At 41.8% G+C, this 19,936-nt stretch overlaps 1 protein-coding gene and 1 pseudogene across 1 annotated transcript in view; both read right to left on the bottom strand.

Moving 5' to 3' along the window:
* Positions 1 to 19,936, bottom strand: part of LOC139163077 (zinc finger protein 850-like) — a 249,510-nt gene that overhangs the window by 119,515 nt on the left and 110,059 nt on the right. The window lies entirely within an intron of this gene.
* Positions 2,049 to 19,475, bottom strand: LOC139163078 (zinc finger protein 850-like; annotated as a pseudogene).

Raw genomic sequence — 19,936 nt, 5'->3', positions numbered from 1 at the left:
TGTTTGTACTTTTAAATAAAGGCGAACGCTGATTGGCTTAGATGCAGCCAAGGGAAACCTTGGCGCGAAAGTTAACAAAAGGTGGACACACCATTTTTCCCGCACTAAGCAAAGGTATATAAGGCGCGGCTTTAGCCGTTAGCCGGCAGTCACTTCCTACCTGCGAGCTGGTCACTTCAACTGTTCCTGTTGCCTAATAAAGAGCTGTTAACCTTCCTTGGCCTCCAGCTGAGGACTGTAAAAGCACTGTGAAGCAATATATAAGTCTAATTGCTATTGCTATCTGTTGGAGCAGATAGAAAGATAAAACACACCGAACATTATAGGAAATGGATGGAGATGGCTACTAAGTAGAGGATGGGAGAGAGAGAAAGAGGGTGAGACTGTAGACTAAATACAAATGGAAATTAGGATTAGAGAAATGTAGAGATTCGGAATATAGAAATATGGAAAAATAGTTTAAAGCAGTGATGGCAAACCTTTTTTTCCTTGGGTGCCAAAAAAGCATATACCCGTTGTTGTGGTTAGCTCTGGCCCAGCTCCTGCCCCAAGGACTGTGGATGTGGGGGAGACATCCACATGCTGAAGGCCTGTTTTGCCCCTGGTGGAATCTGATGATGAAGGCTCCTCTGACCAAGAAGACATGAGTGACAGGGAGGAGGAGTGTGGCAGACAGCTCAGAAGGAGATCAATTATCTAGCTCCTCCTTGGATTCAGAACAAGAGTTAATGATACAGCCACGCATGCGGAGAGCGATGCATAGGCAACAACAACTGAGAGATTATCAAAGAAAATGAGGCCACCTGTGGTTGGGTGGGGCTGTGGTAATTAGTGAGGCTGCTATAAATAGCAGCCTGTGGGTTTGGCCATTGTGGAGCATTATCTGATCTTTGTGTTTCATAACTGCTTTACTGACTTTGACCTTTTGTGTGCTGATTTTTCCCTGCTTTGAAACTAAACCAGAGCAAAGTGTGTTTCACTTGGTGAAAGAAGGATTGTGAATTGCCTCACAGCTCCAAGCTAAGTATCACAGAACTGATAAAGGGATTTGTACAAATTACCAGTTTGTTTGGAGACAAGTGCTCTTTGCTATACCAAAAGAGGGCTTAGTTTAAGTGAATTTTCATTATAAAGAACATTGTTTTGAATTTTCAAACGTGTGTGTGTCTGAAATTTGTACCTGTGGATTTTTGGGAGAAGTCTACCAGAGAGCCCGACAGAACACCCGTGCTATTGCAAATATGCGAGTGCTCATACCCATAATTCAATGCCTGGGGAGGGCCAAAACAACTTATCTCATCCCCCGGAGGCTGGAAAAGGCCTGTTTCCCAGCTTCTGGTGGGCCCTGTAGGCTCACGTTTTGCCCTCCCTAGGTTCCAAAGGCTTCCCTGGAGCCCGGGGAGGGTAAAAACACTCTCCCCCATTTCCCCCGGAAGGCTCTCTGGAAGCCAAAAATGCCCTCCCAGAGCCTCTGTGCGAGCCAAAAACCAGCTGGCTGGCACACACGTGCATGTTGGAGCTGAGCTAGGGCAACGGCTCGTGTGCCATCAGATATGGCTCCATGTTCCACTTGTGGCAACCGTGCCATAGGTTCGCCATCACTGGTTTAAAGTCTATGGAAATTCTCAGGCATGCAGGTCATGGTTGACCCAAAAGTGCTTTTTCAAAAGGCAACTTGACTTTGTTTTCTCTTTGGAGACATTTTGCTTCTCATTGAAGAAGCTTCTCCAATCCTGACTAGATGATGGGGAATTTATTTATTTATTGGATTTGTATGCCGCCCCTCTCCGCAGACTCGGGGCGGCTAATAACAGTAATAAAAACAGCATGTAAATCCAATACTAAAACAACTAAAAACCCTTATTGTAAAACCAAACATCCATATACACAAACATACCATGCATGAATTGTAAAGGCCTAGGGGGAAAGAATATCTCAGTTCCCCCATGCCTGACGGCAGAGGTGGGTTTTAAAGAGCTTACGAAAGGCGAGGAGGGTGGGGGCAATTCTAATCTCTGGGAGGAATGCAATGGTGTGGAGGCTTTGCATTTTGCTATTTGCCATATACGTGGTTTATTGGTTTCTGTTTATTGGTTTTATTGCTGTGATCCATCTGGAGTCAAATTGGGTTGGGTTGCCATACACAATTTCTTAATAAATACAAATACATATATATACATGCATGCATAAATATCTATATCCTGCCTTCATCAAATGTAGAAATAACTCAAGGTGGAAAACATACCTAATAAGAGGTAACTGGCCCAGAATAGCAATTCCCCTCAATGCTGTGAAAGGGAATGAGAAACATGATTTATTCTTGTGATAAGTGAGCAGGAGCGCAGCCATGTTGTATGACATATTACATTGTATAATCAATAAGAAATCTGTACGTCAGTTATGTACCAAATATAAAGGAAGTAACAATGCACTTAACATTGCTTCTAGGCCAGGCTGATATTGGAAAGGATGTTCCAGATAGGACAGGCTAAAATTGGAAAGTGCAATTGTTATGAGAAAATTATCAGGGGATTTTCATGTCGGGAAACCACTTGTTAGGATGCCAAAATGTTACATTACTTGGACTGACAATTGAGTAGGAGCGATGAGAACGTTGTTTGTCTGCAATGCAAGAAATGTATTAAAACTCTGTATCCAGATGTATACTTTGTTTATCTTGGGTCTTCTGGGCCCAAGCTAAGTCCTTTTGAAAAGATTTTACCTTCATTAAATGCTTGGTGTATTTTTCAGTGGTCTCCTGCTGTTTTCTTTGAAACATAGAAACATAGAAGACTGGCGGCAGAAAAAGACCTCATGGTCCATCTAGTCTGCCCTTATACTATTTCCTGTATTTTATCTTACAATGGATGTATGTTTATCCCAGACATGTTTAAATTCAGTTACTGTGGATTTACCAACCACGTCTGCTGGAAGTTTGTTCCAAGGATCTACTACTATTTCAGTAAAATATTTTCTCACGTTGCTTTTGATCTTTCCCCCAACTAACTTCAGATTGTGTCCCTTTGTTCTTGTGTTCACTTTCCTATTAAATTTGAGTACGTTTCTCTCACACAACTCCAGAGAAAAGAAGCTCAGATCTCCTCCCTCATGTTTGATACCAAGACATGTTTGACTAAAAAGAATAAGGCAAGAAATTTAATGGTAAATTTCTTAAGTCGACTTCCAAAGGGAGAAGGGAAAAGAAATTCAAGATTCCTCTATTCCCATCAAATTTTGCTTCATATGGAATTTCTTGTGTGTGATAAGAGAGGAATTTTGTGTGAAACACTTCCCACAATCTGGACACTTGAATGGTTTCTCCCCTGTGTGTAGCCTTACATGATTTAAAAGACTAGACCTGATACTGAAAGCTTTCCCACAATCTGGACACTCATAGGGTTTCTCCCCTGTGTGAGTCCTCCAGTGTATAACCAAATCGGAATTCCGACTGAACCTTTTCCCACATTCAGGACACTCATATGGTTTTTCTCCTGTGTGAATTCTCTGGTGATTAACTAGATAGGAACTCTGACTGAAACCTTTCCCGCAAAACAGACACTCATATGGTTTCTCTCCCGAGTGAGACCTCTGGTGTACCACCACATGGGAATTCCGATAAAAACCTTTCCCACAAATTGGACACTTATATGGTTTCTCTCCTGTGTGAATCTTGCAGTGTTCCACAAGATGGGAATTTTGAATGAAACTTTTCCCACACTCTACACACTCGTACGGTTTTTCTCCTGTGTGAATCCTCTGGTGTACCACCAGCTCAGAATTGCAATTGAAACCTTTCCCACAATCAGGGCATTCCAATGGTTTCACTCCCGTGTGAGTCCTTTGGTGCATGAGCAGTTTAGAATTCCTACTAAAAACTTTCCCACAATCCAGACACTCGTAGGGTATCTCTCCTGTATGAATCCTCTGGTGTATCACCAGGTAAGAATTCTGACTGAAACATTTCCCACAATCTGGACACTCAAATGGTTTCTCTCCTGTGTGACTCCTCTGGTGTATCACAAGCTTGGAATTCTCCTTGAACCTTTTCCCACAGTCTGGACACTCATATGGTTTCTCTCCCGTGTGAGTCCTCTGGTGTACCACCAGCTTGGAATTCTGCTGGAAACGTTTCCCACAATCCGGACACTCATATGGTTTCTCTCCTGTGTGAGTCATTTGGTGCTCCACCAGGTGGGAATTCCGACTGAAACTTTTCCCACAATCCGGACATTCATATGGTTTTTCTCCTGTGTGAGTCCTCCGGTGTCTCCCCAGGTAGGAATTCTGACTGAACATTTTCCCACAATCTGGACACTCATATGGTTTCTCTCCTGTGTGAGTCCTCTGGTGTATCACCAGTTTGGAATTATGCAGAAAAACCTTCCCACAATCCAGACACTCATATGGTTTCTCCCCGTTGTGAGTCCTCTTGTGTATCTCCAAATTGGTGTGCATGTTCAATCTTTCTTCACAATGGTTTCTTTTCGGTATGGGTCCTTCCATGACTCATGAGAGACATGTAAAGCTTCTGATACACTCCAAATATTTGAATGGCTTTTCACATGATGGATCAACTTATGCATCAATCAGATGTGCTCTGCAATCTCGTTTTTCCCCAACTAAGCAGTCTGCAGGATTTTCCAACACTGATATAATTGGATTCTTGAGAAGTTCAACAATATTTCTGATCTCTTACCTGGTGGTTCTTTGATGCAAGCTACTCTTACCTTCCACAAAGGCTTTGATTAATGCCTGCCAGTTTTGCCTATCCACAAAATCTTTTTCTTCCTACTGACTTCCAGGTATTATTTATTTAGAAATTATCCTCCTTGACTTCTCATGTAATATTTCCTTGGGTTCCAGATACTCTTTTTTTCCAGCTGAAAGCTTTGTTCTTATAATTCTCTCCATTGTCTCTCATAAATTGAAGGAGAAATGTTTTTACTGGTATAAGTGGAGGATTTTGATTGATGGCTTCTTTTCCATTTTAAGGCTGCTTCTCATTGTGTGTTGTCCAGAGTGCTCTTCTTTGTATCCTCTTCATCTATAAGGTTCATAAGAATATGTTAGTTTTATTATTATTTTTTAAATGGCTGCATAACATGTGAAAGCAACAGAAATACTCCATCTATTACCATGAGAAAACAAACACCAAAATTCTAGTTTAATTTCTACCATTAATTACGATTCACTTGGCATGTAATAAGCTAGCTTATCCAAATATCAACTGAATCACAAAATTATCCTTTTGGCTTGAATAATTTACGCATAGACTGCACTCAGAAAGTATTCAAAGTATTCTGATACTGTTCACTTCTATCAGTTTTGCTATGCTGTTGCCATATTTTACAATTGTTAAATTTCATTTTTGTCATAAATCTTCACTAATAGTGAGATTATAAAAGCCCAATACTAATGAAGAAGAAAATTAGAAACCAAAGATGGCTGCATAAAGAAATCTATGACAAATTGAAAGACAAAAAGAACAAGTAGAAAAAGTGGAAAGAAGGGGAAAGACTCTCCGAATCTTCGGAGAGGGGCGGCATACACATCTAATAAATTATTAAATAATAATAATAATAATAATAATAATAATTATTATTATTATTATTATTATTATTATTATTATTATTATTAAAGCAGAATATCAGCAAACAGCCCGAGCCTACAAAAATGAAATGAGGAAAACTAAGGCTCACAATGAACAAAGATTTGCAACAAAAAGTAAAAAATAACAACAAAAAAACGCCTCTCCCAACATGGCAGAAACAAGAAATAAGTCAAGGAAACAATTGGTTCATTGGTGGGAGAAAGTGGCAAGAAGGTGACAAGCAAAAGGGAGAAAGCAGAATTTCTTAACCCTTCCAATTCTAATAATAAATCTAAATTAAAAACTGAATGGAGCAAAGTATAGGGATATCTTCAATGGACAACTTTGTGAATGTCCTAGAGTGGCCCAGCTAAAGTCCTGACTTGAATCCTATTGAACGTTTCTAGAATGATCTGAAAATTGCTTCCCACCAATGGTCGCCAACCAAGGTGACTGAGCTTGAGAGGACGTGCAAGGAAGAATGGCAGAAAATCCCCCAATTCAGGTGCTCAAAGCTTATCACCTGATCCATCTGTAATCGCTGCCAAAGGTGTTTCAACAAATTACTGAGTGAAGGGCCTAAACACTAGCTAAATTTATACTTCGCTTTTTTATTTTTTAAATTTATTTACAGACATTTCTAAAATTGTTTCCACTTTGTAGTAGTAGTAATAATAATAATAATAATAATAATAATAATATAATAATAATAATAATAATAATTTATTTATTACTTACTTAGATTTGTATGCCGCCCCTCTCCGAAGACTTTAAATAATAGTTCCACATAAAGAGCTGATAGATAAATTAGTGAAGATTGGACTTAATCCCTGGATAGTTCAGTGGATTTCAAGCTGGCTGAAGCATAGACATCAGAGAGTTATTGTTAATGGCGAGTATTCTGAGCAGAGACAGGTTACAAGCGGTGTGCCACAAGGGTCTGTTCTGGGTCCTATTCTTTTTAATATGTTTGTGAGTGACATAGGGGAAGGTTTGGTAGGGAAGGTTTGCCTATTTGCCGATGACTCTAAAGTGTGCAATAGGGTTGATATTCCTGGAGGGGTCTGTAATATGGTAAATGATTTAGCGTTACTAGATAAATGGTCAAAGCAATGGAAATTGCAGTTTAATGTTTCCAAATGTAAAATAATGCACTTGGGGAAAAGGAATCCTAAATCTGAGTATTGCATTGGCAGTTCTGTGTTAGCAAAAACTTCAGAAGAGAAGGATTTAGGGGTAGTGATTTCTGACAGTCTCAAAATGGGTGAGCAGTGTGGTCGGGCAGTAGGAAAGGCAAGTAGGATGCTTGGCTGCATAGCTAGAGGTATAACAAGCAGGAAGAGGGAGATTGTGATCCCCTTATATAGAGCGCTGGTGAGACCACATTTGGAGTACTGTGTTCAGTTCTGGAGACCTCACCTACAAAAAGATATTGACAAAATTGAACGGGTCCAAAGACGGGCTACAAGAATGGTGGAAGGTCTGAAGTATAAAACGTATCAGGAAAGACTTAATGAACTCAATCTGTATAGTCTGGAAGACAGAAGGAAAAGGGGGGACATGATCGAAACATTTAAATATGTTAAAGGGTTAAATAGGGTTCAGGAGGGAAGTGTTTTTAACAGGAAAGTGAACACAAGAACAAGGGGACACAATCTGAAGTTAGTTGGGGGAAAGATCAAAGGCAACATGAGAAAGTATTATTTTACTGAAAGAGTAGTAGATCCTTGGAACAAACTTCCAGCAGACGTGGTTGGTAAATCCACAGTAACCGAATTTAAACATGCCTGGGATAAACATATATCCATTGTAAGATAAAATACAGGAAATAGTAAAAGGGCAGACTAGATGGACCATGGGGTCTTTTTCTGCCGTCAGTCTTCTATGTTTCTATGTTTCTATATTAGATTTGTATGCCGCCCCTCTCCAAGGACTCAGAGCAGCTTACAAGTAATTATTCATCTACATTATTGATGTAGATGAATGAAATGAATTTCATCAAGTATGGAATTGGTCAATAGCCTAACAAAACTGACAGAGCAGGGTCTAAATACTTTCAAAATGCGCCAAATGTGTTCTATTCACATAGAAATAAAGTGATATATAACTGTAATTATGAATGATGATATCTATATGTTTGTATAAGTTGTGTTCTGTTTTTGTTTTATATTTGTTTTTTTCTTAATGTAAATAATTAATAGATTATTTTTTAAAAAAAAGAAAGAAAAAGAAATACTCCTAAGAATTTCTTTATGCAAACAATTATGTGTCCCAGAAGTGCACTGACTCAATTATTTTGATCTGATTTTAGAAAAGGGGAGCTGGGGAGACACTATAGTCCTATAGTCTCTCCTATATCTCGTATTTCTTCTCTACTATATCCTCTATAACCTTCATTGTGTATTATTGTGTATTGGACAAAAATAAAAAAATAAAAAATGGTGTCCAAATCCTATGCAAGATTTAAAGCATCCGTTCTGCCCTTGAAACTCTTCGCTTGTCGGGACAGCAACAATAAAAATGACAAGGAATGAAGTGATTCGTGAAGCTGAGGGAGCTGGGTGGTTAAGAAATGTGAAAAATATCTAACGATTCCTTTAAATCTCCCAGGAGAAAATCACTTAAATCATGCATAATAACATTTGGGGAGAGAAATAATATGCAGAAGCAGCCGACATGTTTCAGCCTTGCCCCTTCGCTGCTTCTATGCCATGGAGGAAAGCAAAGAGCCCGATTTGCTCCCGGCTTCTCCTCCCACCTGCCCTCCACTCACCTCCCAGGAGCCGCTTCCACCGGCAAGAGGCTTCGCCAACACCATTAACCTCCCGTGGGTGAACCCGAAGAGACGTTCCTCTGATCGCCCTTCCTCCACGTCCCCTCTAGCAATCTAAAGCTCTATCGTTTCAATTGGTTCAACCTCGGCTTCTCTCCCCCCGGGACAATGTCACTAGTAGCTATGCCGCTACTGTACTGTATTTATTGCTTTTGAGGGCGAGTGTTGCTTCTTTGTACAGCGCCATCTAGTGACATAAGGTTGAAAACTACCCTCGTTTCCCCTCCTAAACGAAAGCGTTTGCGAGGTTTTCGTGCATTCCGTCCTTCCTTTGGTGGTGCCATCAAGTCGTATTCGACTCCCACCTAGTACAGGAATAACCTTCTTCCATGACAATCTATCCTATACCTTTTCTTTCAGGTCTCCCAAGAGCTCACTCGCTGTCCCGCTTTCTCCAACTTTATTTTTTATTTATTTATTCATTCATTTGTCCAATACACAAATACTGTACATAGGAAGAAAAATAGACATGTGATAATATAAAAGAGGGTGAAAGTGAACTTAGAGGAGAGGATATATGAAAGGAAGAGAATATATAAGATAGGTGAAAGAAAGGAAAGGCAATTGGACAGGGGACGAAAGGCACTCCAGTGCACTTATGTACGTCCCTTACTGGCCTCTTAGGAACCAAAGGGGTGTGCATAAGTGCACCAGAGTGCTTTCCGTCCCTATCCTAACGTTTCTCTTTTACTAGTATCATGTATCTAAATATTGTTATATCTTTGTATGCCACCAATACCTACTTGACTAACTAACTCAGTGTTTCCCAACCTTGGCAACTTGAAGGTATCTGGACTTCAACTCCCAGAATTCCCCAGCCAGCAAATGCTGGCTGGGGAATTCTGGGAGTTGAAGTCCAAATAGCTTCAAGTTGCCAAGGTTGGGAAACACTGAACTAACTAAATAAATAAAACAAAGGAAAGCATCGAGGGTTGGGTTACAATGACCTATAACAGCAAACCTGAAAGTGCATCCCCCATGGGGGCTGATGAAGATTGTTCCGCCCAGTTTTTAGTCTAGGGCAGGGATAGGCAAAGTCGGCTCTTCTATGACTTGTGGACTTCAACTCCCAGAATTCCTGAGCCTGTCATGCTAGCTCAGGAATTCTGGGAGTTGAAGTCCACATGTCATAGAAGAGCCAACTTTGCTTACCCCTGGTCTAGGGTGATAGAGGGGCAGGAAAACCCCTAGAAACCTGTTTGGCAAATCGTTGAAGAAAATCACGGGCAACTGTTTTAAATCATGCAGCAAAAGGATAACAACATTTGGGGAGAGGAAGAATATGCAGCAGTATCAGCCGACATGCTTCAGCCTTGACCCTTCGCTGCTTCCAGGAAGTGGAAGGGCACGACTTGCTCTCGGCTTCTCTTCTGACCTGCCCTCCACTCACCTCCCAGGATTCGCTTACACCCTTCAAACAGCACAATATGCTCCGTCGATACCATTAGCCTCCGTAGGTTGACCGGAAGAGAAAGTATCTCTGTCCTCCTTTCCTCCACGTCTCCTCTAGCAATCTAATGCTCTATCGTTTCAATTCGTTCTAGATCGGCCTCTCTCCCTCTGCATCCCTATACAGTACAGTATTGTCAATACAGTACTAGGGATGCAGCTGTTGTACTCTATTCTCTGCTTTCCGGGGGATTCTTTGTACAGTGCCACCTAGCGACATAAGGTTAAAAATCACCCTTGGCCTACCTCTATTCCAGTGCTTCTCAATTATTCTCTGTTACAGGCCTCCCCCCCCCCCAAGAAATAAACATTTTGCGACCGGTCGACTTCACAATGGAATTTTAGTGTTAATATTTAAAACACGCTCCTTCTATTTTCACCCTCAAGCTCTTGCAAGATGTTTTCATTGATTCCCTGGAACTGCCAGGGTTGCCCTCACAAAGCAAGATGGTTGAATATTATTATTATTATTATTATTATTATTATTATTATTATTATTATTATTATTATTATTTTTGTATGCCACCCTTCTCCGAAGACTCCACATAGAACATTGTGGAATAGGGTGACTGGAAGAGGCAGACAGAATTGATTTCAAAACAACAGCTCTTTATTCGGCAACTATTTACAATCCAGCAAAGACTGTCTGACAGATAGCCTTTTTACAGGGAGTTGCCAGACAGTCTAGCCCAGGGGTCAGCAAACTTAAATGGTCAAAGAGCCACTTGGGTCAGTTTCCCAGAGAAAGCAAAACACCCGGAACGACAAAACCTGGGTAGGCGTGACCAATTCGATGTCACTCATTTCCACCCAGTCACATGACCTCCCTAGCCACACCTACCAAAGTTTTGTGGCTCCGTGTTTTCTATGGGAAATAGGCAACAGCGCAACCTGTGGTGGAGGCTTCCATCCCCCTCTCCTGAATGTAGGGGCTGGGAGGGTGCGCACGAGAGGAGGAGGTGGTGGTGGTGGTTGCACTCATTGCTATGTCAGCCTGGCTTTCCAAAAGGAAGAAAAAAAAACCCCACTAGCTGGTGAAAAGCCCGAAAGAGAGCAGGCAGGGCTTTCCGAGAGTGAGCAGAGGCTGGGAGCATTTTCGAGGCATAATGGGTCTTGAACATTGTCTGTCTAGGTGACTGTCCCGATTGGCATTGGTTTGGTGAATGCCTGGGCCATGTTGAACACATCTGTGCTGCAGTAGCTCGGGAAGAACGCTCAATTGCACTTGTCCAATAGCCCAAGGAGGTTGTTTGCCTCCATGAAGCATTTGCAGCGAGTCATGTAGGTGTCCCACTGCTCGGGTGCTGGGTTGAAGTGACTTAGAAACATAGAAGACTGACAGCAGAAAAAGACCTCATGGTCCATCTAGTCTGCCCTTATACTATTTTTTGTATTTTATCTTAGGATGGATCTATGTTTATCCCAGGCATGTTTAAATTCAGTTACTGTGGATTTACCAAGCACGTCTGCTGGAAGTTTGTTCCAGGGATCTACTACTCTTTCAGTGAAATAATATTTTCTCACGTTGCTTTTGATCTTTCCCCCAACTAACTTCAGACTGTGTCCCCTTGTTCTTGTGTTCACTTACCTATTAAAAACACTTCCCTCCTGGACCTTATTTAACCCTTTAACATATTTAAATGTTTCGATCATGTCCCCCCTTTTCCTTCTGTCCTCCAGACTATACAGATTGAGTTCATTAAGTCTTTCCTGATAACGTTTTATGCTTAAGACCTTCCACCATTCTCGTAGCCCATCTTTGGACCCGTTCAATTTTGTCAATATCTCTTTGTAGGTGAGGTCTCCAGAACTGAGCACAGTACTCCAAATGAGGTCTCACCAGCGCTTTATATAAGGGGATCACAATCTCCCTCTGGGCGGAACATGTGTCTTCATGTCGGCTGAGCTGGTGCTTTAGAAACGCCAAAACCTACTGCCCCAGGCTGAATTGCAAGGTTGTCAGCTGTTTTCTGGCCTATCTGCCTTCCAATCCCCACCTTCATTGCCAATCAAGTCTAGCCAACCAGCAGTCAGTATATTCCCCCCAGAATGGAGGACCTGACTGAAGCCTATGTGCTTCAGTCTGAGAATGTAACAGAAATAACCATTTTGCACACTAAAAGACCACCGCAGCATGCACATTGTCCTATGTTCAAAATGGAGATGCTTGGCAAGTGGGAGGCCTTGTATATAGGTTACTCAAGCCTTCATCATTTGGTTCATTTTACCAATCTCAGAAGGACGAAAAACTGAGTCAACCTTGAGCCCTGTCAGGATCGAATTCCAGGCTGTAGGCAGAGATAGCTGGCAATCATATTCTAACGACTGAGCCACCAAGGCACATGTCACTCCCCCCCATCTTTATTCGTTTTGCATCCATATTTTTAAAATATTTTTTATTAAATAATTTCAACATTAAAAAACAAAACACCATTTTTCAGTCATTACAATATATCCATATCGGTATCAATATCTCCTCCCTCATGTTTAATAATAAGACATGGCTGACTAAAAAGAATCATGCAAGAAATTAAGTCATCACTTTCTCAGCTGGGTTTCACTAAGAGACAAAAAACGAAATTCAGAATTACTCTAAACAGATCAAATTTTTCCTCATGTGGAATTTATTCCATTTATTAAGGGAGGAATTTTGTGCAAAACACTTTCCACAATCTGGGCACTTGAATGGTTACTCCCCTATATGATTTCAGGCCTAATACTTGTTAAATGTGGAGCCTTTGCATTTTGCCATTTGCTATATATATGGGGTTGATTAGTTTCTGTATTAAGGTTTTATGGTTATAAACCATGTGGAATCATCATACATCCGGCTGCCTTATACATACCAACTGAAAACAGATACAGTGGTACATCTACCTAAGAACTCCTCTACTTAAGAACTTTTCTAGATAAGAACTGGGTGTTCAATATTTTTTTTGCCTCTTCTTAAGAACTATTTTCTACTTAAGAACCCGAGCCCGGAAAAATTTCCCAGGAAATTTGAGAGCGGCACGAAGGCCCGGCCAGTTTCCTGCCATTCCCTCTGGGTTTCTCTCTCTGGCGCAGTATATAAAAGGCAACCTCGTGCTGGGTGTATGGGAGTCGCATGCTCTTCCTCGCCGTCTCAGAGTCCCTCTTTTTTTTTTAAGCCTTAAAGTTTTAGATTTTTTTGATTCCCCTCACCTCACCTTCCTTTGGCAGCGACTGTCCCCCTCCTCTTCTTCCTCCTCCTCCTCCCACCCAAATTCCGAGCTTTTATTTCTTTCCTAATGGGTTTGCAAGCATTATTTGCTTTTACATTGATTCCTATGGGAAAAATTGCTTCTACTTACTGTTCTGTCGGGCTCTCTGGTAGAATCCTTCCAAAAATTCACAAGTACAAATTTCAGACACATACACGTTTGAAAATTCAAAACAATGTTCTTTATAATGAAAATTCACTTAAACTAAGCCCTCTTTTGGTGTAGCAAAGAGCACTCATCTCCAAACAAACTGGTAATTTGTACAAGTCCCTTATCAATTCTGTGATACTTAGCTTGCAGCTGTGAGGCAATTCACAGTCTTTCTTCTTTCACCAAGTGAAACACACTTTGCTCTGGTTTGGTTTCAAAGCGGGGGGAAATTAGCACACAAAAGGTCAAAGTCAGTAAAGCAGTCACGAAACACAACTATCAGATAATCCTCCACAATGGCCAAACCCACAGGCTGCTATTTATAGCAGCCTCACTAATTACCACAGCCCCACCCAACCACAGGTGGCCTCATTTTCTTTGATAATAATCTCTCAGTTGTTGCTGCCTATGCATCGCTGCATCATTAACTCTTGTTCCGAATCCAAGGAGGAGCTAGATAATTGATCTCCTTCTGAGCTGTCTGCCACACTCTCCTCCTCCCTGTCACTCATGTCTTCTTGGTCAGAGGAGCCTTCATCATCAGATTCCACCGGGGGCAAAACAGGCCTGCAGCATGTGGATGTCTCCCCCACATCCACAGTCCTTGGGACAGGAGCAGGGCCAGAGCTAACCACAACACCTACAAACTTTTCTACTTAAGAACCTAGTCACGGAATGAATTAAGTTCTTAAGTAGAGGTACCACTGTACATACAAGCTTATATCCCCCCGTATTATATGTGGAAACACGGAAACAAACATACCTAATAGAGATTCAAACTCGCTTTTTGTGGTTCAGCAATGGCACTTCCTCTTGACTCTGTGATCGCACTGCTCAAACTAAGGAAGCCCAGACCTCCTCCCTCATTTTAATAATAAGATATGCTTGACAAAGAAGAATCACGTAAGAAATTAAGCTATCAATCTCTTAGCTGGGCTTTCGGTAAGAGACAACAAACAAAATTCAAGATTCCTCTGAACAAATGATTTCCCCCCCTCCTGTAGAATTTCTTATGTCATAAGGGAGAAATTTTGTGTGAAACACTTTGCACAATCTGGGCATTTGAATGATTACTCTCCTATGTGTAATCTTGCATGATTTATAAGGTTAGACCTAATACTGAAATCTTTCCCACAATCTGGACACTCATACGGTTTTTCTCCCGTGTGAGTCCTCTTGTGTATTACTAGGTTGGAATTCTGACTGAACCTTTTCCCACAATCCAGACACTCATACGGTTTCTCTCCTGTGTGAGACCTCTTGTGTATCACCAGGATGGAACTGCAACTGAACCTTTTCCCACAATCCAGACACCCAAATGGTTTTTCTCCTGTGTGAGTCCTCTTGTGTATCGCCAGGGAGGAACTGTGACTGAATCTTTTCCCGCAATCCGGACACTCAAATGGTTTTCCTTCTGTGTGAGTCCTCTTGTGTTTCATCAAGTCAGAATGTCTATGGAAATCTTTCCCGCAATCAGAACATTTAAATGGTTTTTCTCCTGTGTGAGTCCTTTGGTGTTCCACCAGGTATAAATTCCGACAGAAACTTTTCCCACAATCTGAACACTCATAGGGTTTTTCTCCAGTGTGAGTCCTCTGGTGTGTCACTAAGTGCGAATTCTGACCAAATGTTTTCCCACAATCAGAACACTCATAGGGTTTTTCTCCTGTGTGAGTCCTCTGGTGGGTCACCAGGGTCGAATTATTACTGAAACTTTTTCCACAGTACAGACACTCGTATGGTTTTTCTCCAGTGTGAGTCCTCTGGTGTATCACCAGCTTGGAATTCCGATGGAAACTTTTCCCGCAATCCGGACACTCATATGGTTTGTCTCCTGTGTGAGTCCTCTCATGTATAACCAGGTCGGAATTCCGACAGAAACTTTTCCCACAATATGGACACTCATATGGTTTGTCTCCTGTGTGAGTCCTCTTCTGTATTGCCAGACTGGTGTGCATGCTAATTTTTTTGTCACAATGGGAGCACTGGTAGGGTTTCTCTTCAATATCCCACTGACTTCCAGATATTATTTATTTAGAAATTATCCTCCTTGACTTCTCATGTAATGTTCCCTTGAATTCCTGATACTCTTTTTCCCAAGCTAAAAGTTTTGCTCTTATAATTCTCTCCATTGTATCTCATCAGCTGACGAAGGAGAAAAGTTTTTAGTCTTTCTAGAGGAATTGGAAGATTTTGATTGATGGCTTCTTTTGAATTTAAAGCTGCTTCTCATCGTCTGTTGCCCAGAGTGCTCTTCTTTGTATCCTCTTTGTCTATAAGATTCATAAGAATGGGCTAGATTCATTATTGTTTAAAAATGGCTACATGGTATGTGAAAGCAGCAGAAATACCCCATATATTACCATGGGAAAACAAACACCAATATTCTAGTTTGATCTCTAACATTAATTATTTATTTTATTTTATTTTATTTATTTATTTATTAGATTTGTATGCCGCCCCTCTCCGAAGACTCGGGGCGGCTAACAACAATATAAAAAGACAATGTAAACAAATCTAATATTAAAAACAATCTAAAAAACCCCAATTTAAACAACCACTCATACATACAAGCATACCATGTATAAATTCTATAAGCCTAGGGGGAAGGGAAATTTCAATTCCCCCATGCCGGATGACAGAGGTGGGTTTTAAGGAGCTTGCGAAAGGCAAGGAGGGTGGGGGCAACTCTGATATCTGGGGGGAGCTGGTTCCAGAGGGTCGGGGCCGCCACAGAGAAGGCTCTTCTCCTGGGTCCCGCCAAACGACATTGCTTAGTCGAATTATGATTCATTGGGCATATTGAAGGCTAGCATATACCAATATCAACTCAATCACAAAATTCTCTGTTTGACTTGAGTAAAGCATACACAGTGCATTCATAAAATATTCGAAGAATTCTGATCTCCTTCACTTCTACCAGTTTTCTTGTGCTGTAGGTGGAGAACCAGTTTCAGGTGCCTCCAATAGGGTTCAAATCAGGGCTGTTGCTAGACTACTGTAGGACATTCAGATTTTCCCTTAAGCCATTCACATGTTGTCTTGGCAGTGGCTGAAACCTAGAGATGCTCTGTGGAGATAGGATAAAGTACCAGACGGACAATCATCACTGCATCCTTCCACCGATCTCACCTTTATGGCACAGTAGTGCAAAACACATGAAAACCCACTGGGAGTTGCACCGGAAGGACTCTCAAACTGTGAGGAACAAGATTCTCTGGTCTAATGAAACCGAGATTGAACTGTTTGGCCTCAATTCTGTGGTAAATGATACATCTGGGGTAAACCAGGAATTTCTCATCATCTGCCCAATGTCATCCCAGCAGTGAAACGTGGTGGTGGCAGCATCATGCTGTGGGGTGTTTTTCCCCAGCAGGGATAAGGAGACTGGTCAGGGTTGAGGGAAAACTGAATTGCAGCATTGCAAAAACACAGAGGTCCGGAGGTGGGGTTTCCTATGGAGGGGAGCCTCAGGGGAATCCCAGCAGTGCAAAAACGGGCGCTTCGGCTGGCAAAAGGGGTGAATTTTGGGCTTGCATGCATTAATCGCTTTTCCATTGATTCCTATGGGAAACATTGTTTCGTCTTACAAACATTTCACCTTAAGAACCTCGTCCCGGAATCAATTAAGTTTGTAAGACAAGGTAGCACTGTACAGAGATATCTTCAATGAAAACCTGTTCTGCAGTGCTCAGGACCTCAGAGTGGGCCAAAGATTCACTTTTGAAGATGACAACAATCCTAAGCACACAGCCAAGACAACAGAGGAATGGCTTAGGAACAATTCTGTGAATGTCCTACAGTGGCCTAGACCGAGGCCTCACTTGAAACCTATTCAATGTCTCTGAAGGGACCTGCCTGCCAATGGTCGCCATCCAACCTGATTTGAGCTTGAAAATGCTTACAAGGAAGAATGGCAGAAAATTCTCCAATCCAGCTGCACAAGGCTTATAGCCTCATAGCCAAAAAGACCTGAGGTGTAATCACTGCCAAAGGTACTTCAACAAAGTACAGTAGTGAGTGAAGATCTGAATACTTACGGCAATGTGATACTTCAGTTTTTTAAAATTTTAATACATTTACAGACATTTCTAAAATTCTTTTTCAACTTTGTCATTGTAGATGAATGAGAAAAAATTAATTTCAATAACTGTAGAATTGGTCAACAGCGTAACAACATGGATAGAAGTGAAGGGGATCTGAATACTTTTTGAATGCAATGAATATTGTTCCTACATGCAGAGATATAGACTCCTAAGCATTTATGTATGTAAACTATTATGTATATTTCAATTTGCAAAATGTCTCAGAAGTGTATTGCCTCAATTTTTTAATTTTATTTTTAAAAGATTGATAAAATACGGTCACCAACTACTGGTGGTCCATGGACCACTGGTGGTTCGCAAGAAAATTCTGGTAATTTGTAGTGCATCCAGGTGGAGGAGCTGATCCAGGATGACTAATGGTCCGGTCCTGTGACAGGAGCTCTGGAATATTGGCCTGCCATTTGGCTAGGATGCTATAGGGTTCCTGCTTAGGCAAGGGTTGGACTTGATGACCCGCATGGTCCCTTCCAACTCTAACAATAAATAAATAAAATAAATAAATAATAAAAAATGGGACCAACCAGGCAGCTCATGGTGGGGCTGGGAATCTCTGCTGTAGATAAAGGTGCAACTTTGCAAGTGGTACAACATGCAAGGAGTAGCGCAGCCCTTGCCGGCCAGAATGAGGTAATGTTGCTGTTGCGGCAAGGGAGGCGGTGACGCAGGAGGGCTAAAGCAATGTGTGTCAGCAAACTGCAGGTCTTTCATCCCTGTAATGGCTCTCTTCAGCTGAACCCATCAGTGGCTGACCCGGCCCCTTGCCCTCCCTTTCCAGTCACTCCTTGCCTGGCTTAAGAAAATAAGAGCAGGATTTGGAATCCTGCTACATATCCCAGAGTGGGAGCAAAGGGCTCCTATAATTGTTTCATCTCTTGCTGGGTCTTGCGGGCGCTTCTTCCAGCCCTTTTTGATGCTCTTTGCACCTCAATCATTCAGAGAAATGTGTGACTTCCTCTCCACCCTGAGACACTGGCCTGGCCATTTCTCTCTACTGCTGCTGTTGGCACCTCCATGGCCTGCCCGCTGCTCTCGCAGCACCTTGCACAGCACATTTAAATTCAGCATGCTTCACAATGGGGGAGACAGCACCCCCTCCTCCTCCTATAGCCCATTACAATGCAAATCATTGGCCGAAGCTGGGTCAGTCAAATGTCTTGGGGTGGAGAGCACGTCATGTGTCCCCCTGAGTGACTGAGGTGCGTCCAGCACCAACAAAGGCAGAAGAAGCACACAAAAGACTCAAGAGAGCACAAGAGAATCAGAACAAGAGAGATTACAGAAGATGAGAGGCAGAGACACATGAGATAGAAAGGGAGAGAGATGAGAGAGAAAAAGTTTAGGGAGAGGGGGAGATGAGAAAGAGAGGGACAGATAGAGATGAGAAAGAGTGAGGGGGGAACAGACAGAGAGATGAGACAGAGTGATGAGAGAGAGATAAAGGGACAGAGAGATGAGACAGAATGATATATATATACACACACACAGGGAGGGGAAGATGCTGAGAGAAAAAGTCAGGGAGGGAGGGGGGGAGAAGAAAGAATGTGTTGGTTTAAAATTATGAATTTAGTGGTCCCTGAGGTCCAAAGTTTGGCGACCCCTGAACATATGATTAGTATATGAAACTCCTAGTTTGCCAGGAAAGCAACGTGTCAATAAAAATGACAAGGAATGAAGCGTCCTGTGAAGGGTGAGGGAGGAGGGTGGTTAAGAAATAGGAAAAACATATGAAGATTTCTTTAAATCTCCCACCAGAAAAATCAGTTAAATCATGCAGTAAATGGATAACAACATTAGGGGATAGAAAGAATATGCAAGAGCAGCAGCCGACATATTTCAGCCTTGACCCTTCGCTGCTTCCAGGCCGTGGAGGAACCCAAAGGGCCCGACTTGCTCCCGGCTTCTCCTCCGACCTTCCCTCCACTCACCTCCCAGGAGCTGTTTCGACCCTTCAAGCTGCACAAGAGGCTTCCCCGATACCATTAACCTCTCGTGGTGAGCCGGAAGAGGAAGTTCCTCTGACAGCCATTCCTCCACATTCTCTCCAGCAGTCTAATACTCTATCGTTTCAAATGGTTCGCTCCGCCTCTTTCCCTCCGGTATGTCAATAGTAATGATGCCGCTGCTGTACTCTATTCACTGTTTTCTGAGGGCGAGTGTTGCTTCTTTGTACAGCGCCATCTAGCGACGTTAGTTGAAAACTACTTTCTATTTTTATTTATTTATTTATTTATTTGTTTATTTTGTCCAATACACAATGAGGGTTTTAGTGGGTATACAGTACAGTATATCTACTGTATATACACATAGTAAAATACATGAAGAAGGTTATAGAGGAGATACTCATAGTGAAATATATCTAAGAAAGAATAGAAAAGAAGATATAGTAATAGAACATATCAATGAAAGAATAGAAGAAGAGATATAGGAATAGAAGAAAGGTATAGGAGATATAGGAGAGCAATAGGACAGGGGACGGAAGGCACTCTAGTGCACTTGTACTCGCCCCTTACTGACCTCTTAGGAATCTGGATAGGTCAACCGTGGATAACAAACGCTTTCCCTTAAA

Source organism: Erythrolamprus reginae, chromosome 2, assembly GCF_031021105.1.
Source record: "Erythrolamprus reginae isolate rEryReg1 chromosome 2, rEryReg1.hap1, whole genome shotgun sequence".
Lineage (NCBI taxonomy): Eukaryota > Metazoa > Chordata > Lepidosauria > Squamata > Dipsadidae > Erythrolamprus > Erythrolamprus reginae.
This window is presented reverse-complemented; position numbering and strand designations above follow the sequence as displayed.